General features: G+C 35.6%; 1 protein-coding gene across 9 annotated transcripts in view; it reads left to right on the top strand.

Annotated features, from left to right (window-relative positions):
• Positions 1-27,373, top strand: part of FHIT (fragile histidine triad diadenosine triphosphatase) — a 1,313,834-nt gene that overhangs the window by 341,646 nt on the left and 944,815 nt on the right. For 7 of the 9 annotated variants that reach the window (XM_054695155.1, XM_054695136.1, XM_054695127.1 and 4 more), the window contains one exon: positions 2,274-2,363. The exons of the other annotated variants lie outside the window; for them this stretch is intronic. The gene's annotated coding sequence lies outside the window, so the exon portion shown is untranslated. The remainder of the gene's footprint in view (positions 1-2,273; positions 2,364-27,373) is intronic. 9 annotated transcript variants of the gene reach the window in all.

The following is a 27,373-nucleotide window of genomic DNA, read 5'->3' as shown; positions in this document are numbered from 1 at the left end:
CTTCTTCTTTTCTCCTTACCTCCTTTTATTTTGAGGAAAGTTTTAAAATACAGGCAACACAAAACGTAGCATAACAAGCATCTCTATTTCTAATATCAAAAAAATGAGCATCTATCCATACTTAGTCAGATTTGCTTTGAGTTTGTATTTTTGTAAAAGAAATTATTGATAAAAGCAACTTTCTTTTAACTGCCATGCTTTTATTTCACCCAAAGTTCTCCACCCAAAATTCTAGTCCTATAAAATTAGGGATGTATTTGACTAGTCTGTTGTTGATATTTTTACATACATGTATATGTATCCACAAACTATGTACTATTTTTATATATTAAATTTTCTTTTTTTTTACATGACATTATTTATGAGAATTACCTGTACTGATACCTGTGAAACCAACTGATTCACTTTAATAGCTATATAATATTCCATCATGGAAATATAGCCATTTCATTTACCCATTCCTTTGTCAGTGTGACTTTTGGGTCATTTCCAGGTTATGCTATACTTAAAAAGTAAACAAAAACCAAATAAACAAAAATCTTTCCCTTGTATGTATGTTTCCAGAGACAAGTGTATCTTCCAAGAAGATCTTGATGGCATGGGAGATGTATAGTATCTCCTGTTAAATATAACAAAATTGTTCACTAGAATGAAATACTAATTCATGATTAGGCCAGAAGTAAACTAAACATTATGCTATTCCCTCCCGCCCCCTGTCTTGGTCAACACTAAATTTTCACTCTGATATATACTATTTTGATAGAAGGAAAATAGAATTTTGTTATTTTAATTGCATTGTCTTCACATTTAATGGGGTTGAGCTTATTATGTGCGTTCCTTTGAGACCACCTTTTTTCATTTTGTTTGTTCATCATTTTTTTTGACTGCTGCATTTTTAAGCAAAGGGATGAGGCGAAATTTCATTCAGAGGGTAACATCTCAGGAAAGACCTGAATGAGATAAAGAAGACAGCAGCAAAGATACCTCTAGATGAAGAAAGTTCTAGGCATAGGAAAAATAAAATGCAAATGCAAAGGTCAGGGTTTTAACTTGCAGTACAGTGGGGAGCCTTGAGGCATTTCTGAGCAGAGATGGAAGAAGAGCTCTCTGGCTATTGGAGATTTAAATTGAAGAGGCACAACCACTTAGGAGAGTCCAACTAAAATCCTAGTGAGTAAATGTGCTAGTCACGTAGCACTGAGGCTAGGGAATGTGGTGGTCACTTGCTTCATATTTTAAAAGGAGACCCAAAAAGATCTTCATTGATCTGGAGGTAGAGAGATATGGCTCCATTTTTGATAATATGTAGAATTAAATTAAAAACTATAACAATTTATTTACTGATCATCTGAAGAAATGATCTAAAGTGCCAGACCAGCTAAAGATAATGGTAACCTATTTAACCATTTATAATTATGATTTTATTTCAAAGAAGTTCATTTGAAGGAAAGGCACAGGTAGAGATGAAAGCAGAGAGTAGCCAACCATCTGGAGCATTAGTACATTGTCATTGTGTGATGTCTGGGCAGTGAGCTCTCTCTGGAAAGTTTTGGAATTTCCTTACAAGTAAGGTGGTTCATGACTCTCACCTTGGGTAAAGACTAAATATGTACCAGGAACTATGTTCTTGGTGCTTTATCCTCATTTAATAAAAGTCCTCTTCATAAACATGCTCTTCAGATATTATTATACCCCTTTGATAGAGGTGGAAAGTGACCTCAATAAACCTGTGTACCCGTATAAGACAGAGATGGTAAATGCATTACTAAGATTCAAACAGATCAATCAGACCAAAAATCTATGTTCCTTCCATTGTTAGATTTTTCTCACATTTTTATAGACACCAGACTTTCAAGGGGAAAGTAAAAAAACTGGCCTACAAATTGCTCTTCAGACCAATGATTTGGTATAGAAAACCACAAAACCAAAAAAGTACTCCTACCAAGACTGGCCAGTTCCTTAGGTGGGTCAGTTAATGCTGCCAGAACAGCCCTGGGCAAGAAATGAGAAGAGGGAGTGCCAAGGCACATTCTGCCACTTCCTTCATGTGATCTTGTATCATTCACTTGAAACACTTTGAATGACAGTTTCTCTTGTGCAACATAATGACAATACCTACACAAATCATATGTGTGATTTTATTCTGTCCTTTTGACAATATCAATGCAGCCAAGCTAGCTCAAGATTACTGGTGAGTGTTCCTAATGAAGATGTACATAAAAGTCATCTACGTTACTGTCAAAATGATTATCTGAATTTTTGTTCATTTGTAGATATCCCAAGTCCTCCTGCCTGCTTAGACTGTCTAGAAAATCTTGCATTCTGCTGTTGAGTACCCTGAGGAGGTAGCAGTAATCTGAAAGGTAGTGTTAATTTAATTTTAATTTTTTTCAGAGTTTGGTGTAATTTGCCCTGCTGTTTATCATGAGCAGGTCATAAAGTCATCATTGTCATAGTAGTAACATTCCTATGTATATGTAAAACAGAACTTTTAAAATGGTAAGATTTCAGTGTTTGATTCCCTTGGAGAATTTATCCTTTCTCAACTTCTATTTGTAGCTGCCATTTTCGTATTGGGGTATAAATATTATGTCAGTTAAATAAAGAAGTGATGACTTCACTTTTTGAAGAAAGCATTAACTTTCCTTTTCATGAAGTGCAGCTTAACTGTTACCTGATTGACATGCTATTATATTATTCTCCCCCCACCAGATAGTTACACATATTTAATAATTTTTATGTAAAAAAAGTAAGGTTAAACAGTCACAATATCAAGTTGTTATGCTTTTCATGGCTTTGAGAATGATCATGGAATTGAAAAGAAATTAGTAGCTGTAGGAGGATGCTTCTGATATGAAACATATCTCCTATACTAAAATGGAATGGGATTATTCTTCATTAGAAGATGTCCTAGTAGTATGTGTTGGGACAGTGAAGGGTATAATTTATTTAAAAACAAAACAAACAAACAAAAAATCCTTGAAGGGAGGACAAAATAATGACTTGTCTTTTTTGTCTTTGAATGGTTTTACCATTGAGTTCAATATGCTTTAAAAAAAAAAAAAAACAGCAACAAAGGAAGCAAAATGTGCAACTTGGTAAAACTTCTCAGCATGTTGTCAGTGGACTGTGTCCATTTAACCCTTTCCTAGAACTCATGTATACATTCCTCTCCCTTTCTACTGTCCCTTCTCATCTTTACTCCCTTAATCATCTCTTCCATTGTGAAGTCTCAGTAAATAATTTAGTATGTGAAATAAGTATAAATATCCAATAGTCCCAGGTGCCACAACACCTGGGATACTCTGCTCCATTTCTTGCCTCTAATCAAGACCCAATCTCCACTTTATATTTTCGGTCTACTTACCTTGGACCACTTATTCCTTTTCCTTTTATTCCACATCTTTTGAAACCTATCAGTTTACATTATGTTTACAAAGTTGGGCAGGATTTTCCCTAAAATTTATGACTATGAGACATTATTGCATCTTCTAAAAGTGTTTATCAAATGCAGATTTTGGTGGGTTGAGGCATGCAACTTTACTTCTTAATGTGTCTGGTTATCTCTCTGTTGAATCACCTGCTTATTTAGAGAGTATACCTGGAAAACAGAGAGGTTTCAGAACAGTAAATGAAATGAGGTGAAATAGAGCACTATTATTTTGTACCTTTTTAGTCTGAGTTTTTGCACAGAATTAGTCGATCCGTGTATTCCTGTCCTGGTTAGTATTTTTAAGTCCAGAAGAAAATCTCTTTAAATATGAAAGCTGTAGATACAAAGTATGTAGCTGAAAGAGAGGCATTTTATTTGATAATATTAGTAATTAATTGATAGAATTATAGACTATAAGTTTTAGAAGCTCTACTCCTTGCTTAGAAAGTCTTTTCTCTCGTAATAGTGAATTGCATGCGCTTCATGACTTCAAATACAGATTCTTTGTTATTTTCTTTTTGAAAGGACTGACTGACTCAGATTTCTGCTATTTGCTGTATGATGCCAGTTAACTCAGTAACTTCTCTAAACTCTAGTTTCTTCTTCCATAAAATGAGACTACTTTAGGAGCAACCTCATAGAATGATTATGAAGGAATAATTGGTAATTTATATAAAATAATTAGCAAGGTTTCTGATATACAGAAACTACACCTCTGGTGTAGGCCAGAGGTGTGGGGGGTGAGAGGATTCACCAGAGACAGAGGCTGGAGCAGAACAGGCAGATCTACTGAGATACACTGCTGAGGGGAGCAGAAGGGGAGACAGGAAAGGTCTTCTGTGCCATGTGGGTTAGCTCCCTGGCTGGGATCAAAATCATGCTGCAGTGGCTGCAATAGTTTGATACCACTGAGACTTTAACCCCTGTGCCTTCTGTAGGGAGACCCTACAGAAACTCTTAAGAAACTAACTATAAGTATTATTATTATTATTATTATTATTATTATAAGGAAATGTGTACTTAACAACTCTATTTTCAAATGATATTTCTCTTAGGATATTACCTATTAAAGTTTTCAATGCAGCAGTATATAGAAATATCTGCAACCAAAAAATATAAATAAATTAATTAATTAACAAAAAGCCATGTAGATAATATTTGGTAGTCATCATGCTGTTACAAGCCTCATTGCTTTGAGATTAAATGCTGACATTCTATGAGTAAGATCTGATTGATGTTTTATCATTTTACCATTTAATTTTGTTGTACTTTCATTCCAAATCATGCCATTTATGTCAAGATGATCAAGGATGCTCTGTCTGACTTAATGTTTCCACTTAAAACCAAAACCAAATACCACCAGATGAGGTGTTAAGTGGAAGTTAAGTATTTTGAAGACGGGGACTAGGAAATGCAAAGTAATGTTTCCTAAATATTTTCTCTTTTTTTCTACTTCTACTTTGACTATATAAGCTCTACTGAGTCTGAGGATCTCACGGATACACAAACAATTACAAAGTATGGGGGAAAGTTTACCTAAATGTATTAGAAAGTGAAATAAGCATCTAGAGTTTGGTGGGGGACTGAAATTCAAAACTTGGAAACAGGGATGAGTGCAGAGAGAGTTCCCCATTTTTAGACTGAGGGAATGCTGAAATTAATGTTACTTGAGGCAGCTAAACCAATAAAAAACCCATAGACTGGGTCTACCTGGTGGTCTAGGGGTGAAGTCTCAGTGCTACCACTGTGATGGCCCACTTCAAAGGCCGGAGTTCAATCCCTGGCCAGGGAGCTAATCCACAAATGGCGCAGCAGACCTCTCCTGTTTCACCAGCTGCTCCCCTTAGCAGTGTATTTCAGTAGATCTGCCTATTCTGTTCCTCACTCTGTCTCTGGTGAATCCTCCCTGCCCACACCTCTGGCCTGTACCCCAATTCTTTCACGCAAAAATAAATAAATAAATAATTTTTTTTTTAAAGAAAACTTACAGACTTTTTGATTCAAATAGCCAAAGAACAAAGTTCAGGGCAACCACAGCCACTGGCAATGAAACTAGAATCCTGGAAATGAGAAACAGAGAAAACCTCCCAATACTTTGTATAACAACTGCCCAAATGTTTGACTAACCCTGAAGTACATATGTATGGAGCAGACACATGAACTGAACTGATATTTGAACTCCTGCTGAAAGGATAGTTTTAAATTTGAGTGTAACCAAGTTAATTGCCTACTAAAATACATGAATGGATGTTCTTCAAAAAACTAATAGATTTCAGTCTTTAGGCTATTATATTCACATTCATATATTCACATGATACAACTCAAAATTAAACATTAAGAACCAAGAAAGTATGGCCCATCCTGAATAGAAAATATAATCTTCTGAGACTAATTCCAAGATGACATGGTTATGGCATTTAACAAATATTTTAAAGCAGCTATTATAACTATATTCATTGATGGGAAGAAAAGTAGACTCACAATGAATAAAATTATAGTAAATAAAAACTAGGCTTATAAATTGTGAATAACAGAGGAAAGTGTTAGTGAACTTGAAGATAGAGTAACAGAATTTTTCCTTTTGAAAAACAGAAAATAATACAGATTCTAAAAAATTAACAGAAAAAATATGAACAGAATTTTAAGAACCTATATAACAAAAATAAAAATGCCTAACATACATGTAATTGTAGTCTAAGAATGAGAGAAGAATGAAAATGGGACAAAAAATATTTGAAGAAATAATGGCTCAAACTGTTCAAATTTGGTGAAATATATAAATTTACAGATCAAGAAACTCAACAAGTCCCCTATGGAGTAACTTTGAAGAAAACCATGCGTAGGCACATCATATCCAAACTGTTGGACACCAACAATAAAGAGAAAATCTTGATAGGAACCAGAGAAAATGGCACATTACCTTCCAGGGAACAATGCTTTAAATGAACACCGACTTCTCATCAGAAACTATAAAGGCCCATAAAGTGAAATGATATATTTTAAATACAGAGGGGAAAAAACCCTGTTAATCCAGAAATCAACGTACAGTGAAAATATCTTTTGAGAATGAAGGCAAATTAAAGACTATTCAGATAAAAGTAGGCTAAGAGAATTCATTGTGAGCAGATCTGTAATATATATACTCAGGGAAGTAGGTCAACACCCAAAGTGAGATAACACCTGATGTAATCTAAAATCTTCAAGAAGGAATGAATACTATTGAAGATTATAAATATAAAAGATTATTATTTCATCTAGTATCTTTAAAACAAAAATTTTACATTACCTTGTTATGTTTATTATGCACTGTGTGCAGATGTCGTGCATATGATAATTGTAACAGAGAGAATGGAGGGTGTGCTAAATTGATTTATAAAGTTGCAAGATTTTCTAATTTTATAGGAGTGGCATGAAATTAATTCTAAGTGTTCTGTGTAAGAGTAGGGATGTATATTGAATCCTTATAACAGCCACTAAAATTTCAATAGATCAATTGAAATAGGATCCCAAATATGAAGAAACAAAGAGGTAAGACAGAAAACAATTAATAAAATTATAACTTTAATGCATCCATGTCAGTAGTTCTATTAAATGTTAATGGACTATATATTTTGATCGAAAGGCAGAGTTATCAGAATGGATTAAAAAAAAAGGAACAACTATATTCTGTTGAAGTGATCTTTAAATATAAAGGTATAGATAAGTTTAAAGCTAATTGATAGGAACAATACGGCAACAGAATAAGAAGTGTAGACTGCTCTATCAATATCAGGCAAATTAAGCTTTAAGACGGAGAAATATCAGAGATAAAGAAGGACATTTCATAATAATAAAAGGGTCATGACATTCTGAACACATAAGAATTATAAATGAATGTAAGCCTGACAAAATTTCAAATGAGATCACTTTCAAGTATTTTATTTTTGGGGTGGGAGGGGATCCCTCACCTCTGAGTCAAGAAACAAATGTGGCTCATTCCTTTAAACTAACTACTATTTAATAAAATCATGGAATGAAAGCTAAATACATGTGAAAAATAACATGTAATTGGAGAGTAGATATGTGTATACCCAATTGTTATACATTTTTCATTGCACATCGGTGTGCATTCTGTGCAGTGTGTTCTTCATTTGATACATTTCATAGGTTTGGGCACTTCCTATGATACTGGATTAAGGTAGACACATTCAAAACTTAATTCTTCATGCAGAGTTCTTTTAATTTGTGTGCAGCAGAGCAGGTTTTAGTCCATTTGTTTGGGACCCTCATCATACTAGTTATTACATATTTTGAATATCACCCCTGCTTACAACAGTTAATGCAAGTTAAAAGTATTTCTGTCCTTTGTCAGTGGACTAACTTATCACTCAGTGGTTTACCATATTGCCCAAGATGGCAGAGCTAGCTGTCAAATCCAAGTCTGTCTGTTTTCAAAAATTCCCTATTGCACTACACTGTTTCTTCTGAGGAAATATCATTTGTGCACTATTATTAGGGTTTGCATAAGAGGATCTGTAGTGCCCTTTCTTGGATACTCTTGATTACAAATTAACTTTTAATGGTATGTCTGGATCAATTCACTGAATGTGAAATATGGAGACTTAATATTTCAGAGTCAGACTCATGACTTTGTGCAAGTTCTCTAGATATACTAGTGGATGACTTATCAAACCTTACAGATTCACATGTGTATTCTTGTTAAGTTCTGCATTTCCAGTATACATGTTTATAGTAAGAATTTAGAGGTTGTAGACAACTTTCTCTGACTTTACATGTAAGAAGAGCAACTGTGATGGGGCAGTTTACATCAATGCATGGAGTTCAGAGGGATAAATGATTTCTAAATGAGGTTCAAAAGTCTATGCATTTGAGTTTTACTACTCCTGATTAATGTGTCTTAAGGGCTCAGTATTTCAGACTTTTCAAATGTTTCTATGTATTAAATACTACATTGGATGATGTTTTGCAAATATTTTTAATGAATCTTTACAACGTTATTAAGAAATAGATATCTTTATTTTAGAAATAAAGACAGTGAAGCTTCTGTATTCTCTCCTCTGAAATAGAAAACTTAACATTTGCTCATGTCCATGACATAGGACCTAAGCAAGAAGTTATGACTTCATTGTATTTGCTTGTGAGATGTGAGGCTCTCTAACCTGGAATCGGGTGACACAAATCCTGGTCATTGCTCCATAACAAACTAGCTAAGAATTCTCCATGGGGTTTATAACTTATTTAAATGAAGATTAGCAAAATATTCATATGAAATCAGAAAATGAATTCAGTAAGTACTACTGCTAATTTAGATGCAAATACACAGTGAGCACAAAAATCATTTTTGAATTTTGTGGTAGGCAAAAAGGGAAATACATGAAATTTCATGTTCTTATTATCAGAAAAGTTAAAATGTCAAAAAAATTCTCACATAATCTCTAAGATCCCTTGCTGTTTTTGAGATTTTATAAAACTAGGATAATAACATTTACCTTTCAGAATCTTTATAGATTAAATGAGAACACTGGAGTGTGAATGTTTATTTACTACTGTAAACCTCCAAAGTCTGACAGGAGTGTCACACTGTGGTTAACTTTGTTAAAATTCCAACTCTGAACTTGTGTGTATCATCTAGTTGCTATTTACTGAAGTACACCTATGTTGTCAGCAACTGTGAAAAATATTTTATAATCTTCTCCAGACAAAGTAGATGCTATTGTCCACACTTCATTAGGAAACAAATTAGGAAACAAAGCCCCAGACAAATAATGCCACTGGTCTAAAGCCACAGATAAGTTCTGGTCAGAATTTGAACCCCTATTTCTCTGTCACCAAAACCTGTGGTTTCCCCAGTACACTACACTGCTTCCAAACTATTGAATGATTTAAGTTTTGTCATTCTTTCCAAGAATCATTCCAGTTTATAAAGCAGTCTTTGTCAAGACCTGGCACATTTTGGATTAGAATTAATTTAATATGCAATAAGGAGTCATGACTTAGAAGGCTCCACATAATCCCTGACATCAGAAACCCTTTAAATATCTGCATTTAGTGTTTGTGCTTTGTTTTTAAAAAGTAATTTCCTCTTCAAGTCTTGAGGACTTGGAGAGTGATAGAGAAAGTTCACCCTGGGACCACTGGTAACAGCTTTGCCAATACAGTTGGAATGTTCTTCAACTATAAAGCTTATTTAATGAAAAGATACCCAAAAAACCTTTTTACTAATGTGTAGTGCTCTCTAGTCAGTTTGAAATGAGTGAACTGTCAGCCTGCCCATTACCATGCATACAGTATGTGCTCATTAAATCATACACTGTGGGGTTTCTTCAGGTTGTCAAACTGCTTAATTGAAAAAATGTGTAGTGTCGCTCTTATGGGAAAGAGGCAGGAATCAAAGAACTTGAGAGCTTACTCTTAATATTTCAGAGTTAGCTTTTAACTGCAGCTAGAAATTGTTCCGTTTTACCGTTTTGATTAAAGGGCTATTCTTCCTGCATCTTTTTTGGTTTTGTTTATAATTCAAACACTGTAATTATAATGGAGTTGCTTTTATAATAGAGCTACTAAATCATTCCGCCAGCAGATGAGAACCAAAGGAATGGCTCAGTTTTTTTGTGTTGTAACTATATATTGAGCTGTAAGGTCGACTTGGATGTGTAGGGCTAAAACAGACTAGACTAAAAGAGGATGGATTTTAGTTTTGCTAAATCTCTGCAGTAGTGTTTTCATTTTATGAGGTTTAGGCTTTATCATCACCACAGTGGGTGGGTTAATCCTTTCTGAGCGTTAACACCTTTAGGCTATCAGTATCATTGGATTTGCTAATATGGTGGCTTTCAAAAATTCTAGTGTTGTAGCTCCACTTCAGACCAAGTAAGTTAGAATCTGTGGTTTTAAAAGAAACTTTCTAGATCATTTTAATGTGAGCCAGAGTTGAGAGAGAGATAGGCCTAAATTGACTCAAGTTGTTCAGTATTCCAGGACAAAATTAAATCTGAAACTATGTATCATCAACTGCACCCAAGTCAGCTGATATTTTCTTGTGTCTGGGCTCCACTTAGATCTGTTAAATGAGTTCTTTGGAGACAAGCTCCAGGAACATAAGATCTCTAGGTGATTCTTAAGCACTCGGGCTTGAGAATTTTCTAAAGAGAGATGATTTTTATAAGTAAAATTGAATGGAACTTCAGAGGAAAGTGCCTAGTTCAAGCCTGGACAGGGTGGACAGGGACAGGATTTTTTTTTTTTTTTAACAGTAGAGGTTTTGGTAGATTTATCTAAGCTAACTGGGATCATGCATGATTATAATAGCATCAGATTTATTTGGGGGGATCGATGCCTTCCACTAGCTAGTGCCACATGAATCCCAGGAACACACATATTACATAGTTTCATTAACCTTTGGATACTTGAGTTTATCACTAGAGCTAATGCATTTTATAAGGACCAAGAAAAGTATTAAGATTAAAAGATAAAGTTATTATTGTATCAATATATGGAGAAATTTCAGAATCAGGACAATTAGATATTTAATGAAATGTCAACAAAATGTAACATTTTATTGTTATCAGTAAATTTAGTAATTATAAAAAGCTGACATTTACAGACATTTTACAAGTTAGCTTTTCTCACTTAAGAATTTCTAAAAATGCATGCTGACTGCTGAGAAATTTTAGCCAATTTTAAAGTCACATAGATGAAATTATATATAATAAAATAACTTCAAGTAAAAAAGCACAAAAATGGGCCTCCCTTGTGGCGCAAGGGGTTAAGTCTCAGCACTATGAAGCTATCTCTATCCACTGCAGCACGAATTCTATCCCCAGCCAGAGAGCTGACCCACATGGCACAGCAGACCTTTTCCTTTTTTGCCCACTGCTCCCCTCAGCAGTGTATTTCAGTAGATCTGCCTGTTCTGCTCCCCACTCTGTCTCTGGCGAATCCTCTCACCACCCACACCTTTGGCCTACACCCCAACTCTTGTATACATAAATAAACAAATCTTTAAAAAAAAAGCACAAAAATATTTTCAAAGATTTTACATCTGACAATTGTTTAGTGTACTATATATGATAGAATATGAAGTTGAGCCTGCACTCCCCAAAATGGGAGCAAAGATATACTCCAAACTAAAGATTATTGCTTACATATCCTTTAAAAAGCCAAAAGGATGAACAAAACAGTTAATATTTTAGATACATATCATATATACTTCTAGAAGTACGTCATTTATATAAAATTTGTTATCTTCTAATGAGACTGACATGGCAAACTGCACACTATACCTCTTGCTCAGAAGATTATCCCTAAGAAATTGCAATAGTAATAATGAGATAACATCACTAGCATAAAAGGCAGAGAAATGGATACATACCACTGAAAATTTGGAGTCTCTGAGGTTAGTTGATAGCGATAGCTAAATATGCCTTTGGATTTTCCTTGCTGTTTTCATATTTTGGATTTGTTTGTATATGAAGTCCCATGTTTTGGGATTCTTCTGATCCATGTATTACAGTTCCAACTTATTTAAGGTATATCTCCCCTTTTCTTATCTTAGCCCTAAGTTTTGTTTCTTTTATAAAATATATCACAGCTCTTTCATGCCTGTTTACCTTCCTGGCATGTTTACCTTCCTCTCCTCCTCTGGAATGGAACTTCCATGAAAGCATGAATTATGCATATACTTTACAAAATCAATCATGGGGGAGAAAGAATGGTGACAGTTGGTCACTTTGTTCTTGTCAGCAATGAGCAGATATAAGTGTGATGCTGTTAGAACAATGGTGCAAATACTTAACTGGTGAGGGAATATTTTAATTTTTTTTAAGCTTAGGATTCTATAACTGCAAGTAATAAATAAATAAATAATGGGAGGGAAGTTATGTTCAAGTTTCACTTAGATCTTTCACCTCCTCCCACTTCCAAAAGACCAAAAAAAAAAAAAAAAAAAGCCAAAAGAATCAACTTTTCAATAAATTCTGTGACTTCTAGATGAATAAAATGGTTAATTGTTCACTTACAAGTGATTACTTTTTACTTTTGGAGAGAGTCCTGGAAATTTCTTGGCAATGCTTCAACTGATTAATAATTTATAATGATGATTGACTGGAGACTGGAAATAGAGCCAGTAATCTCCTATTTTCCTCTTTATTACTTCAGACAATCTGGTAAGTCATAATGGCGGAGTGGAATGTTTCTAGGTCAACAAGCTAGTAGCTTTGGATTAAAAATGGAGGAGATATTTGCTCTGTAAGGTATTGACCTTCCCCTAATAGAACTGGACGACTTTGTGATGTGTTCTTTGTGATGCATAATACTGCTATTACATTTCTAGTAAAGTCTATGTGAACTACAGGAAACTCTTACCGTGACTTGGCTGTATGTCACATAATGTTATTAAACACTGGTTGGAATAAACCAATGAATGTATCCAACATAATCCTAATTTTAAGCAGTTCAAAATCTGGCAAAAGAGACACTAATGCCAATAAATCATTATTCTGCTAGGTAAAAATTGTTGTGTCTAAAAAAGATATGAGTAAGTCCATTAGCATATTGTTCAATGTGAGGGATCTGTCTAGCTGGGACTTACTGATTTGGAACAGTGTGAGAAAGTCAAACTATCTAGTACAAATGGTGTGTGTTGGTAACCACAATTACAATTAGAAAATGGCTAAGAAAGGACAGCTGGCATAAACCTGGCTCACATTTTCAGGGCTATGTAAAGTTTCAGGTCTGTATTCAGAAAGAGAGGATTCAGATCAATAGTATCCTAGAGCCTAGTTTGAAGTAAGCCTTAGTGTAGAAAGTGTGTAGAGTTAGCTGGAAATTTCTGCTTGTTCTTGGGAGAGTTTGTGGCTTAAACAGGAGCTAGTATTACTGTGATTGTTGCCTGGGATGTTCCCATTCTCTAAAGGAAGTGCAATTCTTTCCACTTGACCACCTACCTATTCAACAAATATTCACTGAGTGCCTACCATATGCCAGATTGTGCTAAGAAATAGCTTAAGTCTACAAGAGGAAAAATGTGGAAATGTCATGGATGTGTCAAGAGTGAAGGGATTCATTGCAACTGGCAAGGAAGACTCCCGGAGGAGGTGACATTGAAGGAGAGCTTTGAAGGACAGATGGGATTGGTCTTGTAGGTTTGGGGAATAGAGGCAAGGACAGTTGAAGAGGGGGAAGGGATGGTGAGGAAAGGTTTAAAGGAAGAAACACTGGGAGTTTTATGGAGAGATGTATGTGCACTTTCACTGAAATGCAAAATATGCAAAGGGAAATTTTCCTTCATAAGACTGAGCATGCTCAGACTCAAAAGGGTTCTCATATAAAGAAATGATGATATGCCAGGCACTGTCCTATGTACATCATCACATTCACTTATCTATACTCATAATAAGCCTGCGAGATAGGTGCTAATATGATCCCTTCTCATAGATGGGAAAACTGAGACAAAGATAGGTTAAATTACTTGCCAATTCCTAGTAAATGGGGGTGCTGGTGTTTGAACCTAGCACCCTGGCTTCAGAGCCCTTGCATAAAGGATACCTAAGCATCTAAACTAAGTATGATGAATACTACTGGGTATCAATAGATTAATAAATGGGCAAGATGCAAAGTGTGCAGATAGTGGGCAACTTGTATTTCCTTGAGCAAAGAGCAGGGCAGAGCTTTGTCTCTGATAACCATGAGGGGCATCTCAGGGCCTGGCCACCTTCCTCTAAGTTAGCCACGTTTGCAGCCATTTGTGAAGATAAATCGTCAGTTCAAGGAAACAAAAGTGTTTTTCAAGGCGCTTTGCTGCCATGATTAGCCTAGGACAGGATTATGAAAGGAGCTTTTTTGCATCCACTGCCTTCCGGGGTTACATTCTTAGTGAATCTACTGCCTCAAAATGGAGCTTGTTAGTTGCGTGTCATCCGAGGGTGGCAATTAGTTGCATGTGTTTGGTTGGGTGCCAGCCTCCAGGGCGCCAGACCTCAGTGGGGGAGCCACTGTTTGTCATGAATTAGTCTTTAAATAAAAGCAAGTTTTTAAACTGGAGCATGCTAATTTGGGTTTTGCTAACCCCCTCTGAAGAAGGCTTGGCCTGTTCGGTGCCAGCTGGCTGAGTTGGCATTCAGTGAGAAACTGGGTCCCTACCAAAAATCGCATCACTCCCCCCCCCCCTCCTTTGAGAGCAAAATGGCAGCAAGGAGCTGGTTGGCACTGAGAAACAAGGTGAAACACGGGGCAGGAACAACACAGAAACAGAATGATAAAAGAGAATTGAACTGCCTCGGTATCACTGCTTCTCTTTCCACCTTAGAAAGGAAAGTGAGCTCTTCTTTCCCCACTCATGCTGTCTTCAGCCACCCATTCAGTGACTTTCCACATAAAAGGCTTCCTCATCCAATTGCTTATACACTGCACCTTTTATGCTCTTTCAAATCATACTTAAGGGATTATCACTGCAGCTTTTAACTTCCCCTAGAAAGAGCTGAATGAACGTGAATGGGGCGGAAGAGTCTCCAGTGAGAAAGTGTCCCCCACCCCAAAATGCTCACAAAACCCCTAATCACGATGTAAGAATGCCATCCTGTTTTTGGCGGCGACTGGCTACAAATGCGCTAATTAACAATTACTGTACATATACGCGATAATTAGAGGAGTCGTGTTGCACACACAGCTGATGGTAATAGAATGCGGTGCACACACCGGCCCTGCTCGCCTTGAGATGGCGCTTTTTTTAGATAAAGAACGATCACACAGATCAAGGTTTTGATTCTTGAAATTTAGCACTTTGCCTAGTAAGTGCTAACTGAAAGATTTGTTTTCTTACACTTTTCAGGTGGATAATCTGATCAGGAAAAATGACAACTGTGATGCAATCAATAGTTGAAAACTTTACCTTTTTTTTTTTTCCCAGTTTCATTTTGCAAACATCCCATTGTCATCAAATAGGATTGCTCAGTATTGGGGAAGGGAGCCTTGTATATAAGCAAGGCAGGGAAGGAATTTAAGCAAGCTTTACATTTGTTCTGAAGATTCAGGAAATATAAAGCTTTTACTCCTACCAATGTATTTGTGCCGCAAATTTTGGAGAAATATAAGTTGACCTGGTTACTAATGGAGGGTACATTAAATTTCCTGGAGTGAAAGTTTTTTTTTTTTTTTTTTAACCTATTTGAGGTCTGTTGCCTCTGTTTTGAGTGCATCTTATTAAGTTTGCTAATAAATTGACGCCCAGTTCCGAAATCTTGTCCTAAAAGCTTCACTTTGTGTTTTTGATTTTGGCACTTTTTATGGATGTTGAGGCAAAACTGACAATGAAGGACAGTTTGAATACTTGAGTACTGTAAACATTTTTATGGGGGATTTTATTTTTTCAAGGGAATGCATTTTGCAGTTTCTTTAAATGCTCATTTAATATTTTGGGTCTCCCCAGGACAATGTGTTGCTTTTAAGAATAAGAGGCGATAATGAGCCCATGGTGCCTTTAATTTATGATGTATCTGACAGTATTGTGGTGGATCTGATGTTGAATGCATGTGATTATGTCTGCAAGCTGAAAATAAACCAGCTGGTATTTGTTCTGAAAACATCCCGAGAACACCCTCCTGTTAATGGCCCATGGCTTGATCCAGCATCTGGTAAACTAATATATTGTCATTTTTACCATGAAAGTCGGTACAAATCATTAATGATTCCGGCAACCATTTGTGTTCTTCTGTTGTCTAGAATACTCCAATTACCATGAAATTATTCCTATTAGAGACATGATTGAATGATAGTAACTTGACTGTAACTTGTTGGCAGAAATTCTTTCATAATGACAGTAATGAACTATGCATTTGAGTCCGTGCTGGACTCTGTTGAACAGGAAGTTTGGATATTATACATTTCTAAGCCTCATGAATAATACCTTTTAATGACTGTATGATATGAAGGAAATGTGCTTTTTTTTTAAAGATTTATTTATTTATGCAGACAAGAACTGGGGTACAGGCCAGAGGTGTGGGGGTTGAGAGGACCCACCAGAGACAGCATAGGGAACAGAACAGGCAGATTGATCAAAGTACACTGCTGAGGGGAGCAGCAGGCGTGACAGGAGAGATCTGCTGCACCATGTGTGTTTCTCCCAGGCCAGGGATAGAACTCCTGCTGCAGTGGCTGCGGGTAGCCTCATAGGTTGCGTCTTAACCCCTTGCACCACCAGGGAGGCCTGAAATGTGCTATCTTGCAGATTTGTTTCAATGTGGAAATTTACTGTTTTTGTTTAATATGTTGAGGGAAGGATTCATTGTTTGCCATTAAAAGGAGTGTTCAGGGATCACTTTATAATATGGACCCATTACAATGATCACCAATATAATAAACCTAGTAGAGTTCATATGTGCTCTCATTATAGACAGTATCTAAATTTTTAATAAAAATTTCTATACAGAATCATTGCCAAAGAATGAAATAAAACCATAAATGCCGGTGACCCTAATAAAAATACAGAGTTCGATACTGCCATAAGATTGGTAATTATCATTTCTCCCTTCAATTAATCTTCATCTAAAAGACCACAACATGACCTGCATAACTGAAAATACATATCAGACAGGTAGTGTAAGATATATAAGAGGAGCAGTGGAAAGGACAACTGTAGCTCCATGAAAATTTGTAGGTCACATATATTAGATCATTTACACAAGACTAAGACAGTTTAACCATATTTCCCAAAGATATAGGAAAAGTAATGTATCAGTCACTTCTTGTGGCCTACCTCATATCTTCTCATCTCACTTTTAACTTGGGTCACTGCTGTAGAAACCAGTTTAGAGCAGGTGTAACTTAAAGCCTCTTACCCAAACTGCTTTGGGTATCCCCATTTTCTGCCCTACAATTTAACACCTTTATGTGGGACTGATAACTTGGAAGTACAAGAAAGTCAATAAACCATGGAGTTATGCCTGACCAGTGGAGAATAGTAACTAGTACATAAATTCTTCCATCTTCCATGCATTTTTCAAACAGTTCTTAAGCACATAATGCATTCTCATCTGAAGCACATAAGTTTTCTCAGAGAGTAACATTAAAGCCCCATTTGCCCACAACGGTGATCAACTTGGGAATACACCCTTCTTTTGGATTTCCTTCTGTGGGGGATGCTGTTGTTGCCACACCAAGACCATCTTTACTGGCTCTAGCATCAATGCCCCGGCTGTTTGGAGTATTGGGTGCTAAGGACACACATGAAGCTTCTCAAGAAGCTTGGGAGCCACCTTCCCCAGAAATTCCCGTGAGAGTCCCTTACTTTTGACCCAGGGCAATCCATAGCATCTAACAGGAGCTGACAAGGTGAGGCAACAGTGGAGACCTTCATGCTCCAGAGCATCTCTTGGCATCAGGCTGAGGCTAGACTTCCACTGAGGTCCAGATTTTCTTAGTTTCTTTTCTCACCCACTCCATTCCCTCATTTCCTTACATCTTTATCCAGAGGTCATTCCTTCAATTATTTGCACAGGAATGTTCATCTCAGGCTCTACTTCTGGGGAGACATCCCTCTTTCTTGTTTTACTCTTTTTCATCCCCAGTTCTACTATGTAGAGTCTTTCCCCACCAAAAAACTACCTGCTGATAAGCCTTTTTTTTAGGCTCTTCTTGCCAGACTGGGGTGTTGGGGTAGGATGGGTAACCCAGTTTATAACGATGAATGATATCAATATGTTTTGAGGCTTTATTCTATGATGTTAAGCAGCTTCTGCTGGTTAAATTCACATGGTCTCTCCGAAGTGCCCTAGTGAGGAAAAGTAGATGTAGTTTTAGATGAATTAGGCACCATAACATTATACTAAAGTGAATGATTCAGACAACAAATGCACAAGTTTAAGATTATCATGTGGGGCCAAAGATGGCATCAAGGACTTAGTGAGGAAGTATACATGAATTCATGAAAGAAACATTAGGAAGGCAGAGAGAGTTGGTTCAGCTTGGAGAGACAGTATGAATAAACACTCCAAATGCACTTGAAAATCATTAGTTTAAGGGACCCTGATAATGCCATCCCTGTGGGAATATAGGTTTATCAGATTGGATAGTCCAGAATGTGCTTTCATTTGTTAGAGTTGCAAATATCTTTTCAATAACTACCACTTCTAAACATTATGATGGGCATTGGGAGTGGTAGACAAAATAGAAATTAACCTTGTTGAAAGAACTTGCAGGATAGCAAATGTGGGACTATCAACAGATAAATACAAGTAAACAGATACATACATTTAATCACAGATTTATTTTTTCCTAAGATTTTTAAAGAAATGAACAGGTTGCAGTGGCAGAAAATAACAAGGGTCACATATGTTAGATCAAGTGGACAAGGAATTTTCCCTGAGAAGATTACATTTAAGCAGAAATCTAAAGGATGGGAACCATTAGTCCCATAAAGTGGGTAGGGTAAAGATGATCATAGCAGCTAGAGGGATGGAATATGCCAAGGACCTGAGGCAAGACATACCTCAATATCTTAAGGATACAAAAAATGTCAGTGTGACTATGTGTATTGGGTAAGAAAGGGAATGCATAAGATAAAATTGGAAAGTAGGGGTGAACAAGATTTTAGAGGCCCTTGGATATTATTTTATTCTGAATGTAAGGGAAAGTAATTGAAATACTTTAAGGGCAGAGAGTGATGGTTTCCAATTTGTGATTCTACAATATGACTCTTTTGTATGGAAAATAAGTGGGGGAGAGGACAAGAATAGATGTGGGGAGAGGTACGTAAAGGTTATTGCTGTAGTCCAAATGAGTAAAGATGATCAACTCATCTAACACAGAGTCAAAATGGAAGGGAGCTAGTATTTACTAGAATGTAATTCAGACAACAGGTCTTTAATCTCTTGATTACTATTGTACACAGGCCTACACATGAGGCTTGTAGGACACAGGCAAGGGCAGAAATAGAGACCATGTGCCATCTGCCTAATATTTAAAAGTTGTAAATTTAGCTAATACTGTTAAAGAAACGCTATTTTTACATCTGCCATGAAAATATAACATTTTAACAACACAAAATTGAATAGTATTTGTAAAGCTATGATTTTTAAGTGATTGAAAATCGACAAAAGATCAATGACAACTGAATTTTATTATTATTGCATATGCTCTGTTTTTAGGCTATTAGTATTTGGTAGGTTTTAAGAAGATGGAAATAACTTATATATTATTACATATTTATTCCAAATAAGTTGTTGTTCTTCATTTCAGTAAAATTAGAATGGTGTGATATTCAAGCTTGTTTTTAAAATATGATTTGTGTCTATTGACAGTAGTGATCTAATGCAGGGACCTACAACTATGGCCTGGGTCCAGAGATCTCCACTCTCACTCATTTATACATTTTCTGTTATTCCATCCATGCTACAATGGCAGGAATAAGTAGTGTGATGATGCAAATAATTTACTACCTGGTCTTTTACAGAAAAATTTGCTGAGCTATGAACTAAAGAAATAAAAACTAAACTGCATTTGTATTCACAGTATATAAAATTTGAATATATTTTCATTAATCATATAAAGTAATTATAAAAATTTGAAGGGTTTAAATTGCTTTTTAATATTTTCAGAAAGCATTAAATATTTATTGTACAATATAATGAATATAATATTTATTGTTCAATATTCAAAGTAATTTATTAGAATTAAAAACAGTATGAAGATATATTAACTAATATAAAAAGTTAAGAACAATTAAAATAAACTAGATTTAAAAATTTTAACATTATAATTAAATTTTGTTGAATTTTATAAAAAGAAAATCACTTACAGTTGTTTTCACTCTCTATTTTGTTACCAATATAAAGAAATACCAGATTTCCTGCATGTCATGTTGAAATTCATATACATTCAAATTTAAGAAGAGCATGTATTATTTAAGAGTTTTGCAAAATGTGCCTATGTCACTGTGTACAACATTGTTATGAATGCTTTTGGAATTTGTGAGACCTCTGAAGCTCTGAAATGATACCAGAAGATGCTGATGGAAGATAATAGATGTTCAGCACTACTGGAAACTGAGATTATTTTTATGCAAGAATCTGTTTACTTATGCTGTCTGAGAAAAAAAAAATCTGACAAATTTGTTTCTTTTTCTCATTTAAGCTCTTTAGCTGCTCAAATCCTGTCCTTGCTACTTAACAGTGTACATCTTTGTTATCTGCAGTTTTGCAATTGCACAACCTGTCCTGACACTCAAATTTAGTCACTGTTTCTTCAGTGACATCTGGCAAGGGATATAGAATAGGATTTTTCCAGGGCATGGTCAGCATTAGGCTGAAGAGTAGAAGTTACTAGTTGTATCCCATAAGAGCCAAACATCAAATCATTAGTAACAGAGGCTCCAGTGCATTTTCTAACCTTTTTTTTTTTTTGTGTATGGAGATATGTTTGTGATATAGAATTCCTTCTAACTTGTGGGGTTCAGAATATACCAAGTAATAGGAAGACAGCACAATGAACTATGGTGGTGGTTTATGGGTGATTCGGTGGCGGGTGCACTATGGTGGAGACACCTGATGGGAGAATCTTATACTTTTGAAATACCAACAAGAATGAATACAATGTTACAGAAAAAAAAAATGCAAGCAGAAACATAATAATAGACTATTTTAACATCTGGATTTATGGAAAATCAGAAGACAAAAAATAATTCAGAGAAGATAAAAAAGGGAAATAATTGATTAATTGATAAAGACGAATTAGATAGTATCTAAATTTGGATCTTAAAAATAGAGAATATTTCTTGTTTACATGAACCTTTAGAGAGTTTGCAATAGATGGCTTGATGGGTTTCAAAGAAATAGGAAATTTCAAGAAGATTGAAATGGTAAAATAACTATCACCTGGATATTTTAAAACATTTTGTAAGCAACTTTCTTTCAAAGAAAAATTCAAAGGCCAACCAGAAAAATAATCATACCCATAGTCAAAAAACCCAGCTTGGAATGGATAGTTACTGTAACTTAACCAAGAAAAAAGAGAAAAGCTTTAATAACTTTGGGAAAATCTGAGATTTTCAAAAGACCAGATCCTTATGCTTTCAGAGACAAATTACTTTAAACTTTCAATGAACAGATAATGATAATAAATAGGACATGATATGATTAATTTTATATCTGCATAATGGAACACCTTGCAGTCTTTAGGTAGGATTCAGTGGTTCTATTTTTTCTCTGGAACAATCTCCAAATATATTAAGTGTGTGTGTGTGGGGCGGGGAGAGGCAAGCTGAAAAGCACTCTGTTATAACACTATTTGAGTAGATATATTTGTGTGTGTGCATGTATAGATAAGTATTATCTGTAAAGGATTACAAAAGCAACTGATAATGATTACCTCAGGGAAAGGGATCTAGGCAGCTGGAAAACAAGGGGCATATACTTTTAAATTCATGTGCTTGATACTATACATATCTATAAATAATTATAAAAATAAACACAATGTCCATAACATAAAGAAGAAGGAAAATCACTGATGTGTTTATGAAACCAACATGACACATACTTTGTAAGTCTGACAAAGACAGCACAAAATAGAAAACTGAAAATCAATGTTTACTTATTGTGAAAACTTTCACTAAAAGTTAGTAAATATTATTTATCATATTATTGAATACTAACTCTATCAAAGATTGCTTGTTCCCAGAATACAAGGGTGTTTCAATAATAGGTTTTGTATTAATATGCTCTTTTTAAAAAAAGATTTATTCTTATTTATTTATGTATACAAGAATTGGGGTGTAGGCCAGAGGTGCAGGGGTGAGAGGATTTACCAGAGATAGAGTAGGGAGCAGAACAGTCAAATCTACTGAAATACACTTCTGAGGGGAGCAGTGGGTGAGACAGGAGAGGTCTACTGCACCATGCCATAGTGGCTAGCTATAGCTTGATAGTGCTGAGACTTTAACCCCTGTACCACCAGGGAGGCCCTATATTAATATACTCTTAGTCACTATCCCACACTGTCTCTCAAATAGAAGCACTTTTTGTGCTCATCTGTCATTCATCTATAATTATATTTACATAGCTACTTCATTTTATCACCTCTAAAATGCTGTTGGTTGTATGATACCCTGGTTTCAGAAATGTTAAAGTGTCAAAAGCTGTTTATATTAGAATCAATGAACTATAATTTCTACCCACCTATCCATCCTTCTATCCACCTATCCATCCATCCATTGAGTTATCCTTCTATCCATTTTCCTTTCTTTCTGCTTTCCATCTTTGTACCTTCCCTCATCCCTCCTATTATCTACATATCTTCTGTCTTGAACATATCCAAGACAGGGTGTTAAGTGAAAAAAAAAAAAGTAACACAGTTTCTATGTTATGATCTACTTTGTGTATTATGAAAATAATATTTAAATAGGTACATAGTAGGGAAATGTGTATGTGTATGTTTGTGATTTATGGAAAACTTGAAGTAATGAAAACTTTTGGACAGAAGTGTTGAGATGGACAGAAATGAGGAAGGGGGACTTTTTTTTTCTATATTTCTGTACTCTTTGAATTTTCTAACTTTTTTCTACCCTCACCCTTATTTTAAAAATTCAGTAGTTTTCATGACAAGGGCTATTTGTTGCCTTCTTATAGTAGAAGTTGTCAAAGAACCTTCAGATCCCTTCAGTTTACTTTCAACATTTTTGTGATCCCCACCCCAATTTCTGTGTACTTTCTTTTCAATGGCTGTACCTGTAGAAATCTTTGCAAAATCAGGTGAACCCCCTGGCTTTCCTAGTCCTGCTGACAGCTGGAAGTACAACCCTTAGCCAATCAACTATTGGTAAGGGAGCCCAGGTCCCTTGCCCTGTGAATGGAAAGGAATATCCCATTCTTAGGGTACTGCAAATTCTACCACTGTGTGGCTTCCTGCCTTTTCCTGTCCCTCTTCTTGTTGCTCCCTCTGCAGTTGTCTTGGGAGACCTTCATTAATAAATCACTTGTTTGTGAATCCTCCTCTCACCACTTGATTCTGAGACCTAAGACATTTGTGTTCTACTTTGAATTTATAGGTTTTTTAAAAGAATTTTTAATGCCCTGTGTATGTATATAAAAAGAAATAAGATATAGTAGAATCAAATTATATTTGAACAGCAAGGAAATCAGGATTGGCTTCCTTCTATTAGGGCTTCTTGTGTTTCACAGACATTAAAATATTTTATTTAAAAACATCTTTAAAACTGATTTTAACCTTCGCTCTTGTAGCTTCAACAAAGCACATTTGCCCGCCAACTTCAGGACAACTTGCATTTTCCTGTAAATACTTAAAGACCACTCTTCAGCTACTCATAGCTAATGTATTATGGAAATTTCTAACAATTTCTGGGGCTCATCTTTGTAGAACACAACTATCAATTCTCAGTTAAAAAAAAAAAAAAAGTTTTATTGAGGGATAGTCCCAAGATGGAATTACTAATGGCCATAAAGAACTCTGCTTACTTTAAGAGGGTCCCACAATATTATGATTCCTTGGTAGTGGGCTTCAGTGGGCAAATGAATTACCAAAAAGCACTTTGCTCATAGATTGCATTGGTGCCTTTGAGTCCAGAGTCCATTGTCAAATAAAGCATGTCATGTGGGTGCAACATTTTTGCATTTTTAATCATCGTTGATCTCCCAGTTGCTCTTTTGCAACAGGTTTACTGGTAATAAGTGTGAACAAGCATGGCTATATTGCAAATGTTTGTGCTCCTATGGCATTTTATTTATTCTGGTAATTGTCGAAGTATTTATAATCCTCCTGTCTTTATCCTGAATGCGTGCCTGCATTTAGAGACATAAATTTCTCTAGATTTGAGTGGCTGTTGACAGCATGGTTTTAACTATAACATACTCTCTCTCTGTGTGTATACACACATCTATATACATGGATATTCTCACACCCACAAACAGGGTAATTTATAGCATAACACACATGCAGGTTTAAAAAAAAATCCCTGTGCCTGTCATAAGATGCTAAGTGTTTTCTCTTTAGTGCTGGATATTAAAGGGAAAAACAGCATCTAAGGTATTTATTTCTGCAGAAGTAGTGGGAGGTGGGCTTGGACAGGAAGACATCCAGATTGGAGGTGGCTCCTTCTGCTGTCAGGGCATCTCCCAGGAGCCCCTGAGACAGGTCACCAAATCTTCCAGTCCACTGTGCCTTTGGAAACAGCCCGCCCTCTGCAAGATCCCGAGAACTGACTGGTTAGTGAGTACCGATGCTGAGACACTATTTTTGAGAAGAGGCATGTATGCAGTTGAAGATAACAGTTAAGCATGGTTTACATTCTGTGTTTATTCCTTTTTAATCTGTCTTTAAAAGGACACTATCCATTGTTGAGTGTCTGAATTCACTTTTCCCTTTTAGCTTACTAATTTGGGTACTGAGTGCATAGTCTATTAATAGTTTTAATATTTTGTTATTAGTATCAGTTTTATCTCTTTGTCTGACTATAAACTTCCTGAGGGCTGGAACTCTTCTTTGTATTTTACTTGAGCCTTTAAAGCTCGTAGCATATTCTAGCCTAGTACTGGATCCATGGTTGATGCTCAGTAAGTACTGAGGAGTTGGACTTCCACCCAAGGTGTACTTTCCAAGCTAGCTTTTATCAATCATAGATTGTAATAATCATCAGATGGGAAGTTTTAGTTAAATTTTACTTATTTAATCAGCAGCTCAGAATACCAGTGCATGAGATTAATTAGCTAGATATTTTGTTGTGCTTCTATCAGTGATTTTCATGCCTTTTTCTTTAGCTGAGGAATCTTTCTTTAATGGATTCCAGCGTGGAGAAACAATATGTACAACTGATGAAAGGGGAGTTGCTCTGTTTGAATGGGGGTAGAAGTTGAAGACCCAGTTTAAGTTTCATTGTTCCCTCTTCTCTTCTGCTACATTTCCCCCAATATCCCCAAATCAAATGGGCAGTGAATCATTTCCTAGGATTGATAGTGCTCTTCTGAGTATAATTTGTAAGTCATTTATCTAAAGAAATGTCTTTGTATTATTACATTTTGTCCAACATTTTAAAAGATAGACTATTTTCTAAAGTAGTTTTAGGTTTAAGAAAAATTGAGCGGAATGTACAGAGTTCCCCTAACAACTCTCCCCTCCACATGCAGTTTGCCCACATCTGGCATTAATGTGGTTACTGCTGGTGAACCAATATTGATATATTACTTTTAACTAAAGTCCTTCCTTTACGTTAAGATTCACTTTTTGTATTGTGTAATTCTGTAACTTTTGACAAATATATAACACCATGTGTCTACTATTATAGTATCATACGCAATAGTTTCACTGCCCTAAAATGCCCTGTGCTCTACTTATTCAATTTGGGGGTCCAACATTTCCTAAGGTACATTTATGTTCATAGAGTGGTGGTAGCAGGAATCAAGTTTGATAATTACAACTGTTCTGATCTGTTTATCAGAAATGGAAAAAAGTCACATTTATACTCCCCCCAAAGATGAATTGGTATTACAGATTATAATCATGATATGGTTTTGAAAACTCAGTAGATTCCCACAGCTTTTGTGTTTTATAAGAATTGTAATTTATCAGTGAAGTAAATGTAAGGTAAATTTCTCTGAAATGATAGCATACTTATTTAAAATATGTTGTGATATATTTGAATCTAATGTGTTAATATGTGGATAAAGGTTAATTTTGATTATTTTCATATCTAGATTTTAGAACTACTCTTCCAAATATTGATTTATGAAATGCAATTAACTTACTTTTGGGGACGGTCTTTGACTTAGGCATGTTGCTTATTATGTAGGCAGATTTTAGAACGACATTGACAATGAATACAAAATATTAATGAACCAATAAGACAAGCAGTTTTCAAAAATCACATTATGTATACTTAATGCCTAACTGACCTTTTCTGCAGTTACTTAAATCTTTTAAAAATTCATTTAATTTCAAACCCAGAGTATTAGCCTATTTATATGTAAATTGTCTTTAATTCATGCATTGATTTAAAAGACTAATCCAAAAGATCTTTTTCCACAAGTGACCTTTTTGACTCTACACTTCTGGGAAAACTGTGAAGTGGTCTCTTGGTGACCTCACATCTACCTGTGGTAAAACATATGCCAACTCTGGTCTGTATGAATCATTCACAATTGTATAGTTTTCAACTAACATTGAATTATTAACTGTATGATTGTTCTAGTAACTATCATAACTTCTGCAGAACAATTTACAGGGGTGGCTTTATTTTCTTTCTTTCTAATTTCACCCTCAGCCAATAAATCACATTGGTACCTTTAAGAAATATGATCTATTATTCAAGGGACACAGAATCAAGTGCTTTCATAGTTACTTCCTCCAAAGAGCCTGGGTGTCAAAGAAACTTAATTTTATACTACAGCACATTGTACAGACATGAGAACTTAAAGAATTTTAGAAAATCAAATGAACCAGGTGAATAATCTTGTTGCAATATATTTATTCAACTCTTTTTTTAAAGATTTATTTATTTATGCATGCAAGAACTGGGGTACAGGCCAGAGGTGTGGGGTGTGAGAAGATTCACCACAGACAGAGTGGGGAATAGAACAGGCAGACTGACTGAAATACACTGCTGAGAGGAGCAGCGGGCGAGTCAAGAGAGGTCTGCTGTGCCATGTGGGTTTCTCCCTGGCTGGCTGGGGGATCAAACTCGTGCTGCAGAGGCTGCAGATCACTTCATAGTACTGTGCTTAACCCCTTGCACCACCAGCGATTCCCCTATTCAACTCTTTATACCGCTATATCTAATTCACCTTAGGGAATATTTTAACAGTACTTTATAACAAGTTATCTTTCTTTTGTTTATACATATAATTCTAAATAAGTCTAGTGTTTGTAATTAGTGGACAAAATGCAAATAATTTAAATTTTAACCAGCATACGCCATCTGAAGTAAAATTGCATATGCCTTAATAA

Source organism: Talpa occidentalis, unplaced genomic scaffold, assembly GCF_014898055.3.
Source record: "Talpa occidentalis isolate TD23 unplaced genomic scaffold, MPIMG_talOcc4v2.1 talOcc4.10, whole genome shotgun sequence".
Lineage (NCBI taxonomy): Eukaryota > Metazoa > Chordata > Mammalia > Eulipotyphla > Talpidae > Talpa > Talpa occidentalis.
The sequence above is the reverse complement of the archived record's forward strand: the minus strand, read 5'-3'. Positions and strand labels throughout refer to the sequence as shown.